This window comes from Cherax quadricarinatus, chromosome 43 (genome assembly GCF_038502225.1).
Source record: "Cherax quadricarinatus isolate ZL_2023a chromosome 43, ASM3850222v1, whole genome shotgun sequence".
Classification (NCBI taxonomy): Eukaryota; Metazoa; Arthropoda; class Malacostraca; order Decapoda; family Parastacidae; genus Cherax; species Cherax quadricarinatus.
Genome location: NC_091334.1, coordinates 26,593,835 through 26,608,412, shown reverse-complemented (window position 1 = coordinate 26,608,412; position 14,578 = coordinate 26,593,835). Strand labels below are relative to the sequence as shown.

General features: G+C 44.8%; 1 protein-coding gene across 4 annotated transcripts in view; it reads right to left on the bottom strand.

Moving 5' to 3' along the window:
* Positions 1-8,624, bottom strand: part of LOC128694193 (transformer-2 protein homolog alpha) — a 118,350-nt gene extending 109,726 nt beyond the window's left edge. For all 4 annotated transcript variants that reach the window (XR_011393128.1, XM_070093774.1, XM_070093775.1 and 1 more), the window contains exon 1: positions 8,514-8,624. The gene's annotated coding sequence lies outside the window, so the exon portion shown is untranslated. The remainder of the gene's footprint in view (positions 1-8,513) is intronic.
* Positions 8,625-14,578: the final 5,954 nt, after the last annotated feature.

Genomic DNA, 14,578 nt, shown 5'->3' with positions numbered 1-14,578 from the left:
TGTTTTTCACAAGTTCATTATATATGATTAAGTGAACGAGTTTTTGATCTTGTGTATAGCCAGGTGAAACTGGACAGTTTTCACTTGGGGGGGGGGGGGTAGGAGTGTAAGCAATCTCTGCAATAGCAGGTCATGCGAAACACGTCATAATTATTTAAGCTGTCTAGTGTCGTCCATTCTCTGTAGGATGTGATGTATAGATTATCTCCGGCAGTGTAAATAATCTGTGTGCAGGAGGGAACAATGTGTAAATTTATTTATTTTGGTAGGTTTATGTATATAGCGTGTTTTTAGGGTGATATATAAGACGCTAATTACCATCAACGACTGTTGGTGGTTATGAGTGGTGACAGCAGACACAGTTACTAGGCATGTGGGAGGGGGGGTTGAAGTGTCAGTGGTAGTGTATTAAATCCACCACCGTGCACGATATTGATTATTACCAAAGGGTATATGAGGGTTAGGGTGTGGATTGTGTTGTATGGTGGATGTGTGCCATCATGTTCAGACATTCCTTGTATTATAGCATCAGCCATTTAGCTGGCTGGATAGTGTTTATATATTTTGTCATTGAAGTTTTTAAAGCTCTTATAAATGAACACGTATAAGTGATTTGTCACTGAGTATACTAAGGTGAAAGTGGCATGTTTTCACGGGGGGGGGGGGGGGAGTGTAAGCATTACTGGGTAGGTATATATCGTTTTTTATATGACCATCTTTTCACGTGAAGCACAGTATACGTATAAGCAGTGTTTGATTTGAGTGCAGCCAGTTCTGATGTCATTATATATGTGCTTCTTCAGTATTTGTGTAGTCACAGTTGATTATTGTTCACTGCCTGTATCTTGTTATATATTGATTATGTACCCATATACGCATTTTGTACCCGAGTTTTAAATAAAAAAAAAAAAAAAAAAAAACACAAGATTTCCTGTCGCATTGTTCCAATCAATTTGTCTAAAGTTAAAATCTCCCATTAACACTTTTATATCTAGACACCTTACGAATTTCGTCCCACAGCAGCTTACTGCACTCCCTATCAAGGTTTGTGGGCCTAAAAATCACACCAAAATTAATTTTTGACAACCCTCGAGAAACTGTAGCCAAACAGATTTTCTGTCCAATGTTTCTACTCTTATATCTTGTCTAACAATTTAAATTATCTCTGACTTAACCCTTTCAGGGTCCGTCCCGTAGATCTACGGCTTTACGTTCAGGGTCCAAACCGTAGATCTACGTCATGAGCTCAGCTCACTCTGATAAACTGTGAGTGGTACATTTGGGCCTAGATATGAGAGAATACATCTACGTGGTATGTGTGCACCACATAAAACAGATCCTGCAGCACACTGTGTATGAGAGAAAAAACTGAAATCATGATTTTTCGATTAAAACAGCGACTTTGCAGCGTTTTTTCGTATGTTTTTTATAGTTGTATTTGCGATTTCTTGGTCTCATTTGATAGAATGGAAGACATATTACAGAAATAGAGATGATTTTGATTGGTTTTAGCACTGGAAATGGCTTGAAACTGAGCTCAAAGTAGCAGAAATGTTAAATTTTTGCCGATATTCAAGAGTAAACAAACGACCTCACATGTCTAATACGCGTCAGCTGGTGGGTCTAATATACATTCACAAATATGGTGATGATATTTATACAATTATTACAGTATTGCATAACAGTAAATCTTCTATTTTCTGGTGTGAATAAAAATTCATTATGTGAATAAAAAATCAAAATGGAATTTATTTGTAAAGCCTCAAAATGTAACTAATGAACAGAGGAAATGTTAGTTTAGTTCCAGGAATACCTACATTGTTTATTCTGGAGCCTATTTTGAAATTGGAATATTTTGAACTTTGTGTTAAATTGGCCAAATTAACAATTTCCGATCACTTTATTTTGTAGTTGAAACAGTTGACTTGGCGATTTCTTGTGCTCAATCGATAGAATAGAAGTAATACTAGTGAAACAGCTAAGAATTTGGTTGATTGGAATAATGTAACTGGCCTAAAATGGGAGTCAAAGTCGGCAAAATCGCCGATTCGTAAATATCGCTGACACATCAAAATTCGCGAGAGCATAATTTCGTCAATTTTCCACCAAATTTCGTACTTTTTGTTTTATTACCTTCACAAAAAGATTCTCTACGATTTCATAAGAAAAAATAACAATTTTTTTTTTAAATTCTTGGACACTGGGGCACCACTTCAGATTTGGGCCTTGGACCCTGAAAGGGTTAAATTGCCACCCCACCGCCATTCCTGTTGACCCTATCAGTAAGGAAGAGTTTATAGCCCTGTAAGTTGCATTCAGAAGACATTTGTCTATCTTTCAGGTTGAACCAGGTCTCCATTACAGCAATAATATCTATATTACCTGCACTTGCAAGTGATCTTAGCTCATCTATCTTATTTCTTGGATTCCTACTATTAATACAGTAAACCTTAAGGGAGCTAGTCACTCACTGCCCTCTACTGTCACTCTTTGTTAATCAATTACTTAGACTTTATAGCAACTTTATTTTGAATATTGTCTTTTAAACATATCCCTGAAGTATCCTGGTAAAATTTGCTGTTTTCAACCCTTACTGGCAACCACACTGAACTGACTTAAGAAGTCCCACGGGCATAAACTCCTCCCTCATCCATCTTGTGGATATATCTGATCTATTTTCTGACACAATCCATCCTTGATATGGACTCAGCATTGCTGTATGAACACAGCACTTCTCAGCTGACTATAGTCTGGTAGTTCAGTGGTGGTAGTGTGCTAGAACAGACTAAGTATCTGGAGTAGGTGTTACACTACCTTCATCAAGCGTCCTGGCACAAAATACCATGTAACATGCCTCATTTAGATGAACATGTCTGGCTGTACATCCTGCACATTACAGCAGTGTACTACGTACATCAAAATTACACTGGGTACCCCGGCAGGGCACTAGGTACCCCGGCAGGGCACTAGGTACCCCGGCAGGGCACTAGGTACCCCGGCAGTGCACTAGGTACCCCGGCAGGGCACTAGGTACCCCGGCAGTGCACTAGGTACCCCGGCAGTGCACTAGGTACCCCGGCAGTGCACTAGGTACCCCGGCAGTGCACTAGGTACCCAGGCAGTGCACTAGGTACCCCGGCAGGGCACTAGGTACCCCGGCAAGGCACTAGGTACCCCGGCAAGGCACTAGGTACCCCAGCAAGGCACTAGGTAAACCGGCAGGGCACCAGGTATCTCGGCAGTGTACAAGGAACCTCAGCAGTGTACTTTATACTCGAGCAGTGTACTAGGTAGCCCAACAGTGTACTAGGTAGACCAGCAGTGTACTAGGTTGATCAGGCGCTGATCCACCAGGAGGCCTGGTCACAGACCGGGCCGCGGGGGCGTTGACCCCCGAAACTCTCTCCAGGTAAACTCCAGGTACCTCAATAATGTACTAGGTACCTCAGTAATGTACTAGGTACCCCAGCAGTGTACTAGGTACCTCAGTAATGTACTAGGTACCCCAGGAGTGTACTAGGTACCCCAGCAGTGTACTAGGTACCCAGCAGTGTACTAGGTGCCTCAGTAATGTACTAGGTACCCCAGGAGTGTACTAGGTACCCCAGCAATGTACTAGATACCTCAGTAATGTACTAGGTACCCCAGCAGTGTACTAGGTACCCCAGCAGTGTACTAGGTACCTCAGTAATGTACTAGGTACCCCAGGAGTGTACTAGGTACCCCAGCAGTGTACTAGGTACCCAGCAGTGTACTAGGTGCCTCAGTAATGTACTAGGTACCCCAGGAGTGTACTAGGTACCCCAGCAATGTACTAGGTACCCCAGTAGTGTACTAGGTACCCCAGTAGTGTACTAGGTACCTCAGAAGTGTACTAGGTACCCCAGCAGTGTGCTAGGTTCCTCAGTAGTGTACTAGGTACCCCAGCAGTGTGCTAGGTTCCTCATTAGTGTACTAGGTACCCCAGCAGTGTGCTAGCTTCCTCATTAGTGTACTAGGTACCTCAGTAGTGTACTAGATGCCTCAGCAGTGTACTAGGTACCACAGCAGTGTACTAGGTACCTCAGCAGTGTACTAAGTACCTCAGCAGTGCACTAGGTACCTTAGTGCACTAGGTACCTCAGTGTACTAGGTACCTCAGCAGTGTACTAGGTATCTCAGCAATGTACTAGCTACCTCAGCAGTGTACTAGGTACCTCAGCAGTGTACTAGGTACCTCAGCAGTGCACTAGGTACCCCAGAAGTGTACTAGGTACCTCAGCAGTGCACTAGGTACCCCAGCAGCGCACTAGGTACCTCAGTAGTGTACTAGGTACCTCAGTGTACTAGGTACCTCAGCAGTGTACTAGGTACCTCAGTAGTGTACTAGGTACCCCAGCAGTGTACTAGGTACCTCAAAGTGTACTAGGTACCTCAGTAGTGTACTAGGTACCTCAATAGAGTACTAGGTACGTCAGTAGTGTACTAGGTACCCCAGCAGTGTACTAGGTACCCCAGCAGTGTACTAGGTACCTTAGTGTACTAGGTACCTCAGCAGTGTACTAGGCACCTCAGTAGTGTACTAGGCACCTCAGCAGTGTACTAGGTACCCCAGCAGTGTACTAGGTACCTCAGCAGTGTACTAGGTACCTCAGTAGTGTACTAGGTACCTCAGCAGTGCACTAGGTACCTCAGCAGTGTACTAGGTACCTCAGCAGTGTACTAGGTACCCCAGCAGTGCACTAGGTACCTCAGCAGTGTACTAGGTACCTCAGCAGTGTACTAGGTACCTCAGTAGTGTACTAGGTACCTCAGTAGTGTACTAGGTACCTCAGCAGTGTACTAGGTACCTCAGCAGTGTACTAGGTACCTCAGTAGTGTACTAGGTACCTCAGCAGTGTACTAGGTACCTCAGCAGTGTACTAGGTACCTCAAGTGTACTAGGTACCTTAGCAGTGTACTAGGTACCTCAGTAGTGTACTAGGTACCTTAGCAGTGTACTAGGTACCTCAGTAGTGTACTAGGTACCTCAATGGTGTACTAGGTAACCCAGCCGTGCACTAGGTACCTCAGTAGTGTACTAGGTACCTCAGCAGTGTACTAGGTACCTCAGTGTACTAGGTACCTCAGCAGTGTACTAGGTACCTCAGCAGTGTACTAGGTACCTCAGCAGTGTACTAGGTACCTCAGCAGTGTACTAGGCACCTCAGCAGTGTACTAGGTACCCCAGCAGTGCACTAGGTACCTCAGTAGTGTACTAGGTACCCCAGCAGTGCACTAGGTACCTCAGTAGTGTACTAGGTACCTCAGCAGTGTACTAGGTACCTCAGCAGTACTAGGTACCTCAGTAGTGTACTAGGTACCCCAGCAGTGTACTAGGTACCTCAGTAGTGTACTAGGTACCTCAGCAGTGTACTAGGTACCTCAGTAGTGTACTAGGTAACCCAGCAGTGTACTAGGTAACCCAGCAGTGTACTAGGTACCTCAGCAGTGTACTAGGTACCTCAGTAGTGTACTAGGTACCTCAGCAGTGTACTAGGTACCTCAGTAGTGTACTAGGTACCTCAGCAGTGTACTAGGTACCTCAGTAGTGTACTAGGTACCTCAGCAGTGTACTAGGTACCTCAGCAGTGTACTAGGTAACCCAGCAGTGTACTAGGTACCTCAGCAGTGTACTAGGTACTTCAGCGGTGTACTAGGTACCTCAGCAGTGTCCTAGGTACCTCAGTGTACTAGGTACCTCAGTAGTGTACTAGGTACCTCAGCAGTGTACTAGGTACCTCAGCAGTGTACTAGGTACCTCAGTAGTGTACTAGGTACCTCAGCAGCGTACTAGGTACCTCAGCAGTGTACTAGGTACCTCAGTAGTGTACTAGGTACCTCAGCAGTGTACTAGGTACCTCAGTAGTGTACTAGGTACCTCAGCAGTGTACTAGGTACCTCAGCAGTACTAGGTACCTCAGCAGTGTACTAGGTACCTCAGCAGTACTAGGTACCTCAGCAGTGTACTAGGTACCTCAGCAGTGTACTAGGTACCTCAGCAGTGTACTAGGTACCTCAGCAGTGTACTAGGTACCTCAGTAGTGTACTAGGTACCTCAGCAGTGTACTAGGTACCTCAGTAGTGTACTAGGTACCTCAGTAGTGTACTAGGTAACCCAGCAGTGTACTAGGTAAACCAGCAGTGTACTAGGTAACCCAGCAGTGTACTAGGTACCTCAGCAGTGTACTAGGTAACCCAGCCGTGTACTAGGTACCTCAGCAGTGTACTAGGTAACCCAGCAGTGTACTAGGTACCTCAGCAGTGTACTAGGTAACCCAGCAGTGTACTAGGTACCTCAGCAGTGTACTAGGTACCTCAGCAGTGTACTAGGTACCTCAGCAGTGTACTAGGTACCTCAGCAGTGTACTAGGTACCTCAATAGTGTACTAGGTACCTCAGCAGTGTACTAGGTACCTCAGCAGTGTACTAGGTACCCCAGCAGTGTACTAGGTACCTCAGCAGTGTACTAGGTACCCCAGCAGTGTACTAGGTACCTCAGCAGTGTACTAGGTACCTCAGCAGTGTAGTAGGTACCCCAGCAGTGTACTAGGTACCTCAGTAGTGTACTAGGTACCCCAACAGTGTACTAGGTACCGCGACAGTGTACTAGGTACCCCAGCAGTGTACTAGGTACCTCAGCAGTGTACTAGGTACCCCAGCAGTGTACTAGGTACCTCAGCAGTGTACTAGGTACCCCAACAGTGTACTAGGTACCTCAGCAGTGTACTAGGTACCTCAGCAGTGTACTAGGTACCTCAGCAGTGTACTAGGTACCTCAGTAGTGTACTAGGTACCCCAACAGTGTACTAGGTACCCCAGCAGTGTACTAGGTACCCCAACAGTGTACTAGGTACCTCAGCAGTATACTAGGTAACCCAGCAGTGTACTTAGGTACCCCAACAGTGTACTAGGTACCTCAGCAGTATACTAGGTAACCCAGCAGTGTACTTAGGTACCCCAACAGTGTACTAGGTACCCCAGCAGTGTACTAGGTACCCCAACAGTGTACTAGGTACCTCAGCAGTATACTAGGTAACCCAGCAGTGTACTAGGTACCCCAACAGTGTACTAGGTACCTCAGCAGTATACTAGGTAACCCAGCAGTGTACTAGGTACCCCAACAGTGTACTAGGTACCTCAGCAGTATACTAGGTAACCCAGCAGTGTACTAGGTACCCCAACAGTGTACTAGGTACCTCAGCAGTATACTAGGTAACCCAGTAGTGTACTTAGGTACCCCAACAGTGTACTAGGTACCCCAGCAGTGTACTAGGTACCCCAACAGTGTACTAGTTACCTCAGCAGTATACTAGGTAACCCAGCAGTGTACTAGGTACCTCAGCAGTGTACTAGGTACCTCAGCAGTATACTAGGTAACCCAGCAGTGTACTAGGTACCTCAGCAGTGTACTAGGTACCTCAGCAGTGTACTAGGTACCTCAGCAGTGTACTAGGTTCCCCAACAGTGTACTAGGTACCCCAAGTGTACTAGGTACCCCAACAGTGTACTAGGTACCTCAGCAGTATACTAGGTAACCCAGCAGTGTACTAGGTTCCCCAACAGTGTACTAGGTACCCCAACAGTGTACTAGGTACCCCAAGTGTACTAGGTACCCCAACAGTGTACTAGGTACCTCAGCAGTATACTAGGTAACCCAGCAGTGTACTAGGTTCCCCAACAGTGTACTAGGTACCCCAACAGTGTACTAGGTACCTCAGCAGTGTACTAGGTACCTCAGCAGTGTACTAGGTACCTCAGCAGTGTACTAGGTACCTCAGCAGTGTACTAGGTACCTCAGCAGTGTACTAGGTACCTCAGCAGTGTACTAGGTACCTCAGCAGTATACTAGGTAACCCAGCAGTGTACTAGGTACCTCAGCAGTGTACTAGGTACCTCAGCAGTGTACTAGGTACCTCAGTAGTGTACTAGGTACCTCAGCAGTGTACTAGGTACCTCAGCAGTATACTAGGTAACCCAGCAGTGTACTAGGTACCTCAGCAGTGTACTAGGTACCTCAGCAGTGTACTAGGTACCTCAGCAGTGTACTAGGTTCCCCAACAGTGTACTAGGTACCCCAAGTGTACTAGGTACCCCAACAGTGTACTAGGTACCTCAGCAGTATACTAGGTAACCCAGCAGTGTACTAGGTTCCCCAACAGTGTACTAGGTACCCCAACAGTGTACTAGGTACCTCAGCAGTGTACTAGGTACCTCAGCAGTGTACTAGGTACCTCAGCAGTGTACTAGGTACCTCAGCAGTGTACTAGGTACCTCAGCAGTGTACTAGGTACCTCAGCAGTGTACTAGGTACCTCAGCAGTGTACTAGGTACCTCAGCAGTGTACTAGGTACCTCAGCAGTGTACTAGGTTCCCCAACAGTGTACTAGGTACCCCAACAGTGTACTAGGTACCTCAGCAGTGTACTAGGTACCTCAGCAGTGTACTAGGTACCCCAACAGTGTACTAGGTACCCCAGCAGCACGTATACTCACCTAGTGTGGCAACAGGTACCTGAGGAGCACCTAGGGAGGGTAAAATAAGCACCTAAGTACTCAGGAACACAGGCGTCGTCACCTGCGCACTGATCCTGCGCGTTGCCTCTGCGCACATACACTTTTATTATATTTATTTCTTGTAAATATAATAACATTGATAATATTTTTGTAACTGGCATTCTAAGTGTTAATAAAAAATTAATAATGTTTATTATTTAAAGATAATCCTAAAGTTTTTAAAGTTGTTACCTTAGCAACGCCTGTGCACCTTTACATTTTTATTGATTTTTTTGTCTAAAAATACTACTACTAGTATTAGTAAAATATATAGGTTCAAAATGGTGATAATAAAATAATAATTAATGTAATATATGTTATATAAGAAACATAATTTTAAAGCTGTTGTACCTGGGTACTTCACCTGCGCAGTTTTAATTTTAATAAAAAAAGTTCGTCTAAAAATAATAATATTGCTATATTCATTAATATTCTAAGTGATAGTAATAGAAATAATAATAATGAATGTAATATTTATTATTAAAAAAAAATTAAAAGGTGTAACTGCGCACTAAACCTGCGCATCTACGCTTATAATAAATTTATTTACTAAAATAAATTTATTTACTATAATAATAGAAAAAAGAAAATAAGAAAGGAACACTGCAGCAGGTCTACTGGCCCATGCGAGGCAGGTCCAAGTCTCCCACCAGCTCAAGCCAATGACACAACCTAGTCAGGTCAGGTCACATTCACTTAAGGAAGGATCACGGTATCAGACCAAGTAGCACAAGCTAGTCAGGTCTAACTCACACTCACTCATGTATTTATTTAACCTATTTTTAAAACTACACAAGGTCTTAGCTTCTATGACGGTACTCGGGAGTTTGTTCCACTCATCCACAACTCTATTACCAAACCAGTGCTTTCCTATACCCTTCCTGAATCTGATTTTTTTCCAACTTAAAACCATTGCTGCGAGTCCTGTCTAGGCTAGATATTTTTAGCACATTATTTACATCCTCTTTATTCCTGTTTTCCATTTATACACCTCGATCATATCCCCCCTAATTCTACACCTTTCGAGAGAGTGCAGATTCAGGGCCTCAGTCTATCCTGATAGGGAAGATTTCTGATACATGGGATTGTGGAAATTTATTTGGTCAGTAAAGTTCCACAGGACAGATATGACGGACAAAGGGGCCACAGCAAGGCCGTAATGGAACGGCTGAGCTGGGTGGCCCTTAAACACACCCAAACAAAAGCGTTCTCTCCCGAGTTGGCGTGGATGGTAGGCACTTATTAATTTATAGATTTACCCTTCAGGGAAGAAGTAGGTAGTTTACTGTTAGTACACTAATATTAGGATTATTGAGGCAACTGTAGATAATAATAATGTAGACCAAGGACCTTAACATAGGTAGTAATAGGCCGATAATGTAGGCAATCACTAGGTTAAGTTAGCTAGGGAGAACTGGCAGCCCTAGTTTGAACTACGAGGCGCGGGTCCATCAATCAAGATTGATGGACTGACCACATCGACTCAAGGTTGAGGGACTGATTACCTCATTCTCCTCCTGTTCTTCAAGATTCTCCTTTGTATGGACTGATGAAGCCACTGTGTGGCGAAACGTTTCCTCAATAAAGATACCCAAGAGTTGCACATGTGTCTAATTTATCAATGGATTTTTATTGTGTGATTTTCATTGTCTTTGATTCATTTTAATGTGGGATTTGTGAATTGTACCTGAGACTAGGTTAAGTCATGTAATTATTTGCTGACATTGTACAGGAAATTGCTAGGTTAAGCTTTCACATCGATACACATTTCGATTGGGATTTGAGAGCTAACAGTGTACATTTTTTATTCAGAGTAGAGTCAATATAATAAAGGGAGTTGTTAAGCTTGTTGAGAAGCCTCGAGACTCGTTCATTCTCACCTAATACCGTTCGTGCTGTGGGGTGGGCTAATTGAAGTACAAATTAGTACCGTGATCTTAACTAAACCGCAACTATGGTAGGTGAAGATGTAGTACCAGCTGTCCCAGCTCTAAGTCAATTAAAACGGTCTATAGGAGCCTATAAGGGACGCCTGAGCAAAGCATGTGAGGAGTGTCGTATGGTAAGATAAGATAAGATAAGATTTCGTTCGGATTTTTAACCCCGGAGGGTTAGCCACCCAGGATAACCCAAGAAAGTCAGTGCGTCATCGAGGACTGTCTAACTTATTTCCATTGGGGTCCTTAATCTTGTCCCCCAGGATGCCACCCACACCAGTCGACTAACACCCAGGTACCTATTTGCTGCTAGGTGAACAGGACAACAGGTGTAAGGAAACGTGTCAAATGTTTCCACCCGCCGGGAATCGAACCCGGGCCCTCCGTGTGTGAAGCGGGAGCTTTAGCCACCAGGCCACCGGGTCAGGCAAGATCAGGACGTAGACTGGGAGGAACTAGAGAGTTGCCTGAAACCTTTGGAGCAAAGGCTGGAGGCCTTTGAGAGATCATTTATCCTTTATGAAACAGAGGCCTATACTACAGGTGAGTCTTAATATACAGTCGAAGTAGCATGGACGGACTATGACGAACGAAGGGCAGAGTGTAAAGCAGAGATGAGACTCTGCAGGCAATTAATAAAGACTTTGAAGGCCGGTACAGCAGGGGCAGCAAATGTTTCAAGGAACACGAACAACAGCACGCCTGTTAATGTGTTGCCCAGATTGCCCCAGTTGAATTTACCAACGTTCGACGGAACCTTAACAGAGTACATTGCTTTCTGGGATCAGTTTAAAGCCCAGATAGGTGACAGAGACGATTTGTCAGATGCCGTCAAATTACAATATTTGCGTTCACAGCTCAAGGGTAAAGCCTTGGACTTGGTCCGGCATTACCAAACCACCGACACCAATTACCAACATGCCAAAGACCAATTAAAGGACACGTTTGGCAACACTGAGGAGATAAAGGTAGCTATACTTTATCGGTTGTTGGATCTAGAGGCCTGTCGCCATGACCGTCAGAGCCTAGAGAAGTTCCGAATCGAAGTTATGAGTTTGACGAATAGTCTTAAAGATTTACATGATTGGGGTAAGTCGGAATGGTTCATCAGTCAGGTGATTCAGAGGAAATTGGCTAGCACTACAGTGCATGAGTTACACTTAAAATATCGGACTAATAGGTTCACGATACAACAAATTGTTGAGGGGTTGGGAGATCTCATTTCTCATTTGAGTATAGGTGTGAGAGAAGAGTCACCACCATCGTCACATAAAAACCCAGAAAGTTACTCAAAGATCTCGAGAGATCAGTCTAAAGCTCATACGACTAACGTTGGAGTGTACTATGGTAAAGAAGTGTCTAAGGTAAGAACCTCTAAGCAGAACCTCAGAGGCACTCATGCCAGAATATGCGTGTTCTGCGAAGGCGAACATGCTAGCACGAGTTGCTCGGAGTATATAGCACTGAGCAGTAGGCAACAGAGACTAAGGGAGTTGAGACTCTACTTCAAGTGTTGTGGGGAACACTGCGAGAGACTGTGGCACCCAGCTCAGTGAGTGTCGAGTCTGTTGTGAAGGTAAGCACCATACTGCACTATGTCCCAATAATTTAAGGGAACCCCAGGCTAGTAGGGATATCTCTCAGGTAGAGATAGAAAGTGAGTCTGAGCCTGAAATGGTAGCCAGCGTGATTAGTGGGAGTGAAGTCTTTAATCCGAGTGAGAATCACGGAGGTGCTGCCCTACCTACAGTCATGGCAAAGGTTGTGAATGGGCACAGGTCCGAAACAACCCGATTATTCTTTGACCCAGGAGCACAAGTATCCTTGATAACAAAGAAGTTGGTGGCTAAATTAAAGTTGAAGGCCACAAGGAAAGTTAGTATGGTGTTGGGAGGGGCTATAAGTCAGGCCCCACCCAAATCTTATGATGTGGTGGATGTCACAGTCAAATTAGGTGGACATTGCAGAGACATTACAGCCTTGGTGGTAGAGACATTACCCAGGGCAATTACAGCGAGAGGTCTTGCTGCAGCAGCTAAGCAATTGAAAGACCTTGACGTGAAGCTGGCAGACCAGGGAATTACCACTGACACAGTCAGAAATGTAGGTATCCTAGTGGGAGCCAATCAGATAGATGACTTCCTGTCTACACGATGGACGTTTAGGGAAGGAATCGGTTTATACAGATCCCCAGTAGGATACATCATAGGCGGCAGGATTCCACCTGAATTCCTTGCCATGCCAGATAGAGGAGAAGCTGTCCCCATGATAGCTAAGGGAGTAGTGATAATGAATACCAGTATACACGATGAACCGCCAGGGAAGCTGAACCAGGTAGGGAGTGACGAACACTCGGCCACCTTGGGAAAACACTTCTACAGGGTACGTAAAGAGAGAGATAGATTGTCATTAAATCCAGGGAACCTCGTATCAGTGGGAGGAAAGGCTATGAGGGCATGTGGGCCACTGGGTGGGAAAGTACGGAGCCACTCAGTCAAGGCTAGACATACGAAAGATGTTAAAGTTAAAGGAAAGGGTGCTAAGACCACCGGAACCAACAAGTTTACACCCCCAGAGGTCCACGCAGGGGAAACTGGATGGTTGAAGTTAGACCGGAGTCTGCTTGACGAGAGTGGCCGGACAGCACTCGTGTCCAGGGTCCGCCATGGGGGCTCACGGAAGGTGAACTTGATTTAGACTTAGCGCCTACCTTCGCCGGCGGGAGGATGTGGAAATTTATTTGGTCCCTAAAGTTCCACAGAACAGATACGGCAGACAAAGGGGTCCCAGCAAGGCTGTAATGGAACGGCTGAGCTGGGTGGCCCTTAAACCCACCCAAACAAAAGCGTTCTCTCCCGAGTTGGCGTGGATGGTAGGCACTTATTAATTTATAGATTTACCCTTCAGAGAAGAAGTAGGTAGTTTACTGTTAGTACACTAATATTAGGATTATTGAGGCAACTGTAGATAATAATAATGTAGACCAAGGACCTTAACATAGGTAGTAATAGGCTGATAATGTAGGCAAATACTAGGTTAAGTTAGCTAGGGAGAACTGGCAGCCCTTGTTTGAACTACGAGGCGCGAGTCTCAAAGACACAATAGCGTCCTTCTCTAGACAGACACTAACTGGACAACACGTGCTGTGATCAGCAGACAGCACCCCCCACGTGTCTTCACATTTGAGACCTGGGGAAATCTGGTAGAGGCACCTTGATGTACCATAGATGACCTCCTCCATCAGGCCCATACAGTAAGACAAAACCTCCACTTTCTCTTAGGATTTCTGGCCAGTGTCTGGGGAAAAATTGTGAGTGAGTTGAACTGTAGGCCTGTATGCAGCTGGCAGTGCATGCCCAGTACATACCAGTGTCTCTTGTCTACCTAGAAGCTAGTGTCTGTGTCTGCATAGTTGTACTAGGGGATACACACCCCCTTGGATATAGGAATTTCTGATGTGCAGGCAGGTCACTAATAACGATTGAATATTGCAGGAATTAAAGCTCCCGGTTGCACGTGGTTTCTGAGGGAAAGTCCAAAGGGGCTAAGCTAAGGAAGGTTGAAGATCAGGATATTTGCTGCAACACCAAGTAAGTTAGTCCATTATATGTGCATGCAGGCGAGTTTCTTGCAACATCAATCATTTATGAAAATCTGTCCTATAAGCCACTTGTGAGGCTGAGGTACCGACCTCAGAGCTCGGTGTCAACAGAGTTTGCCAGGGTAGGCGACTCACTTGGAGGCAGTCCACACAAATTTTCACAGGGATCATCTTTGTCATCCTCCTCTGTACGTTTTCCAGAGCATTTATATCCATTCTGTAATACGGTGACCAGAACTGAGCAGCATAGTCTAAATGAGGCCTAACCAAGGATATATAGAGTTGAAGAACAACCTGAGGACTTCTATTATTTATACTTCTACATATGAAGCCAAGAATTCTGTTAGCTTTATTGCGAACACTAATTAATGCACTGTTGTCTTGGTTTTAGATTACTGCTAACCAGAGCTCCTAAATCCTTTTCGCAATCAGTAGTATTAAGATCTACATTATTTAGTTTATATGTG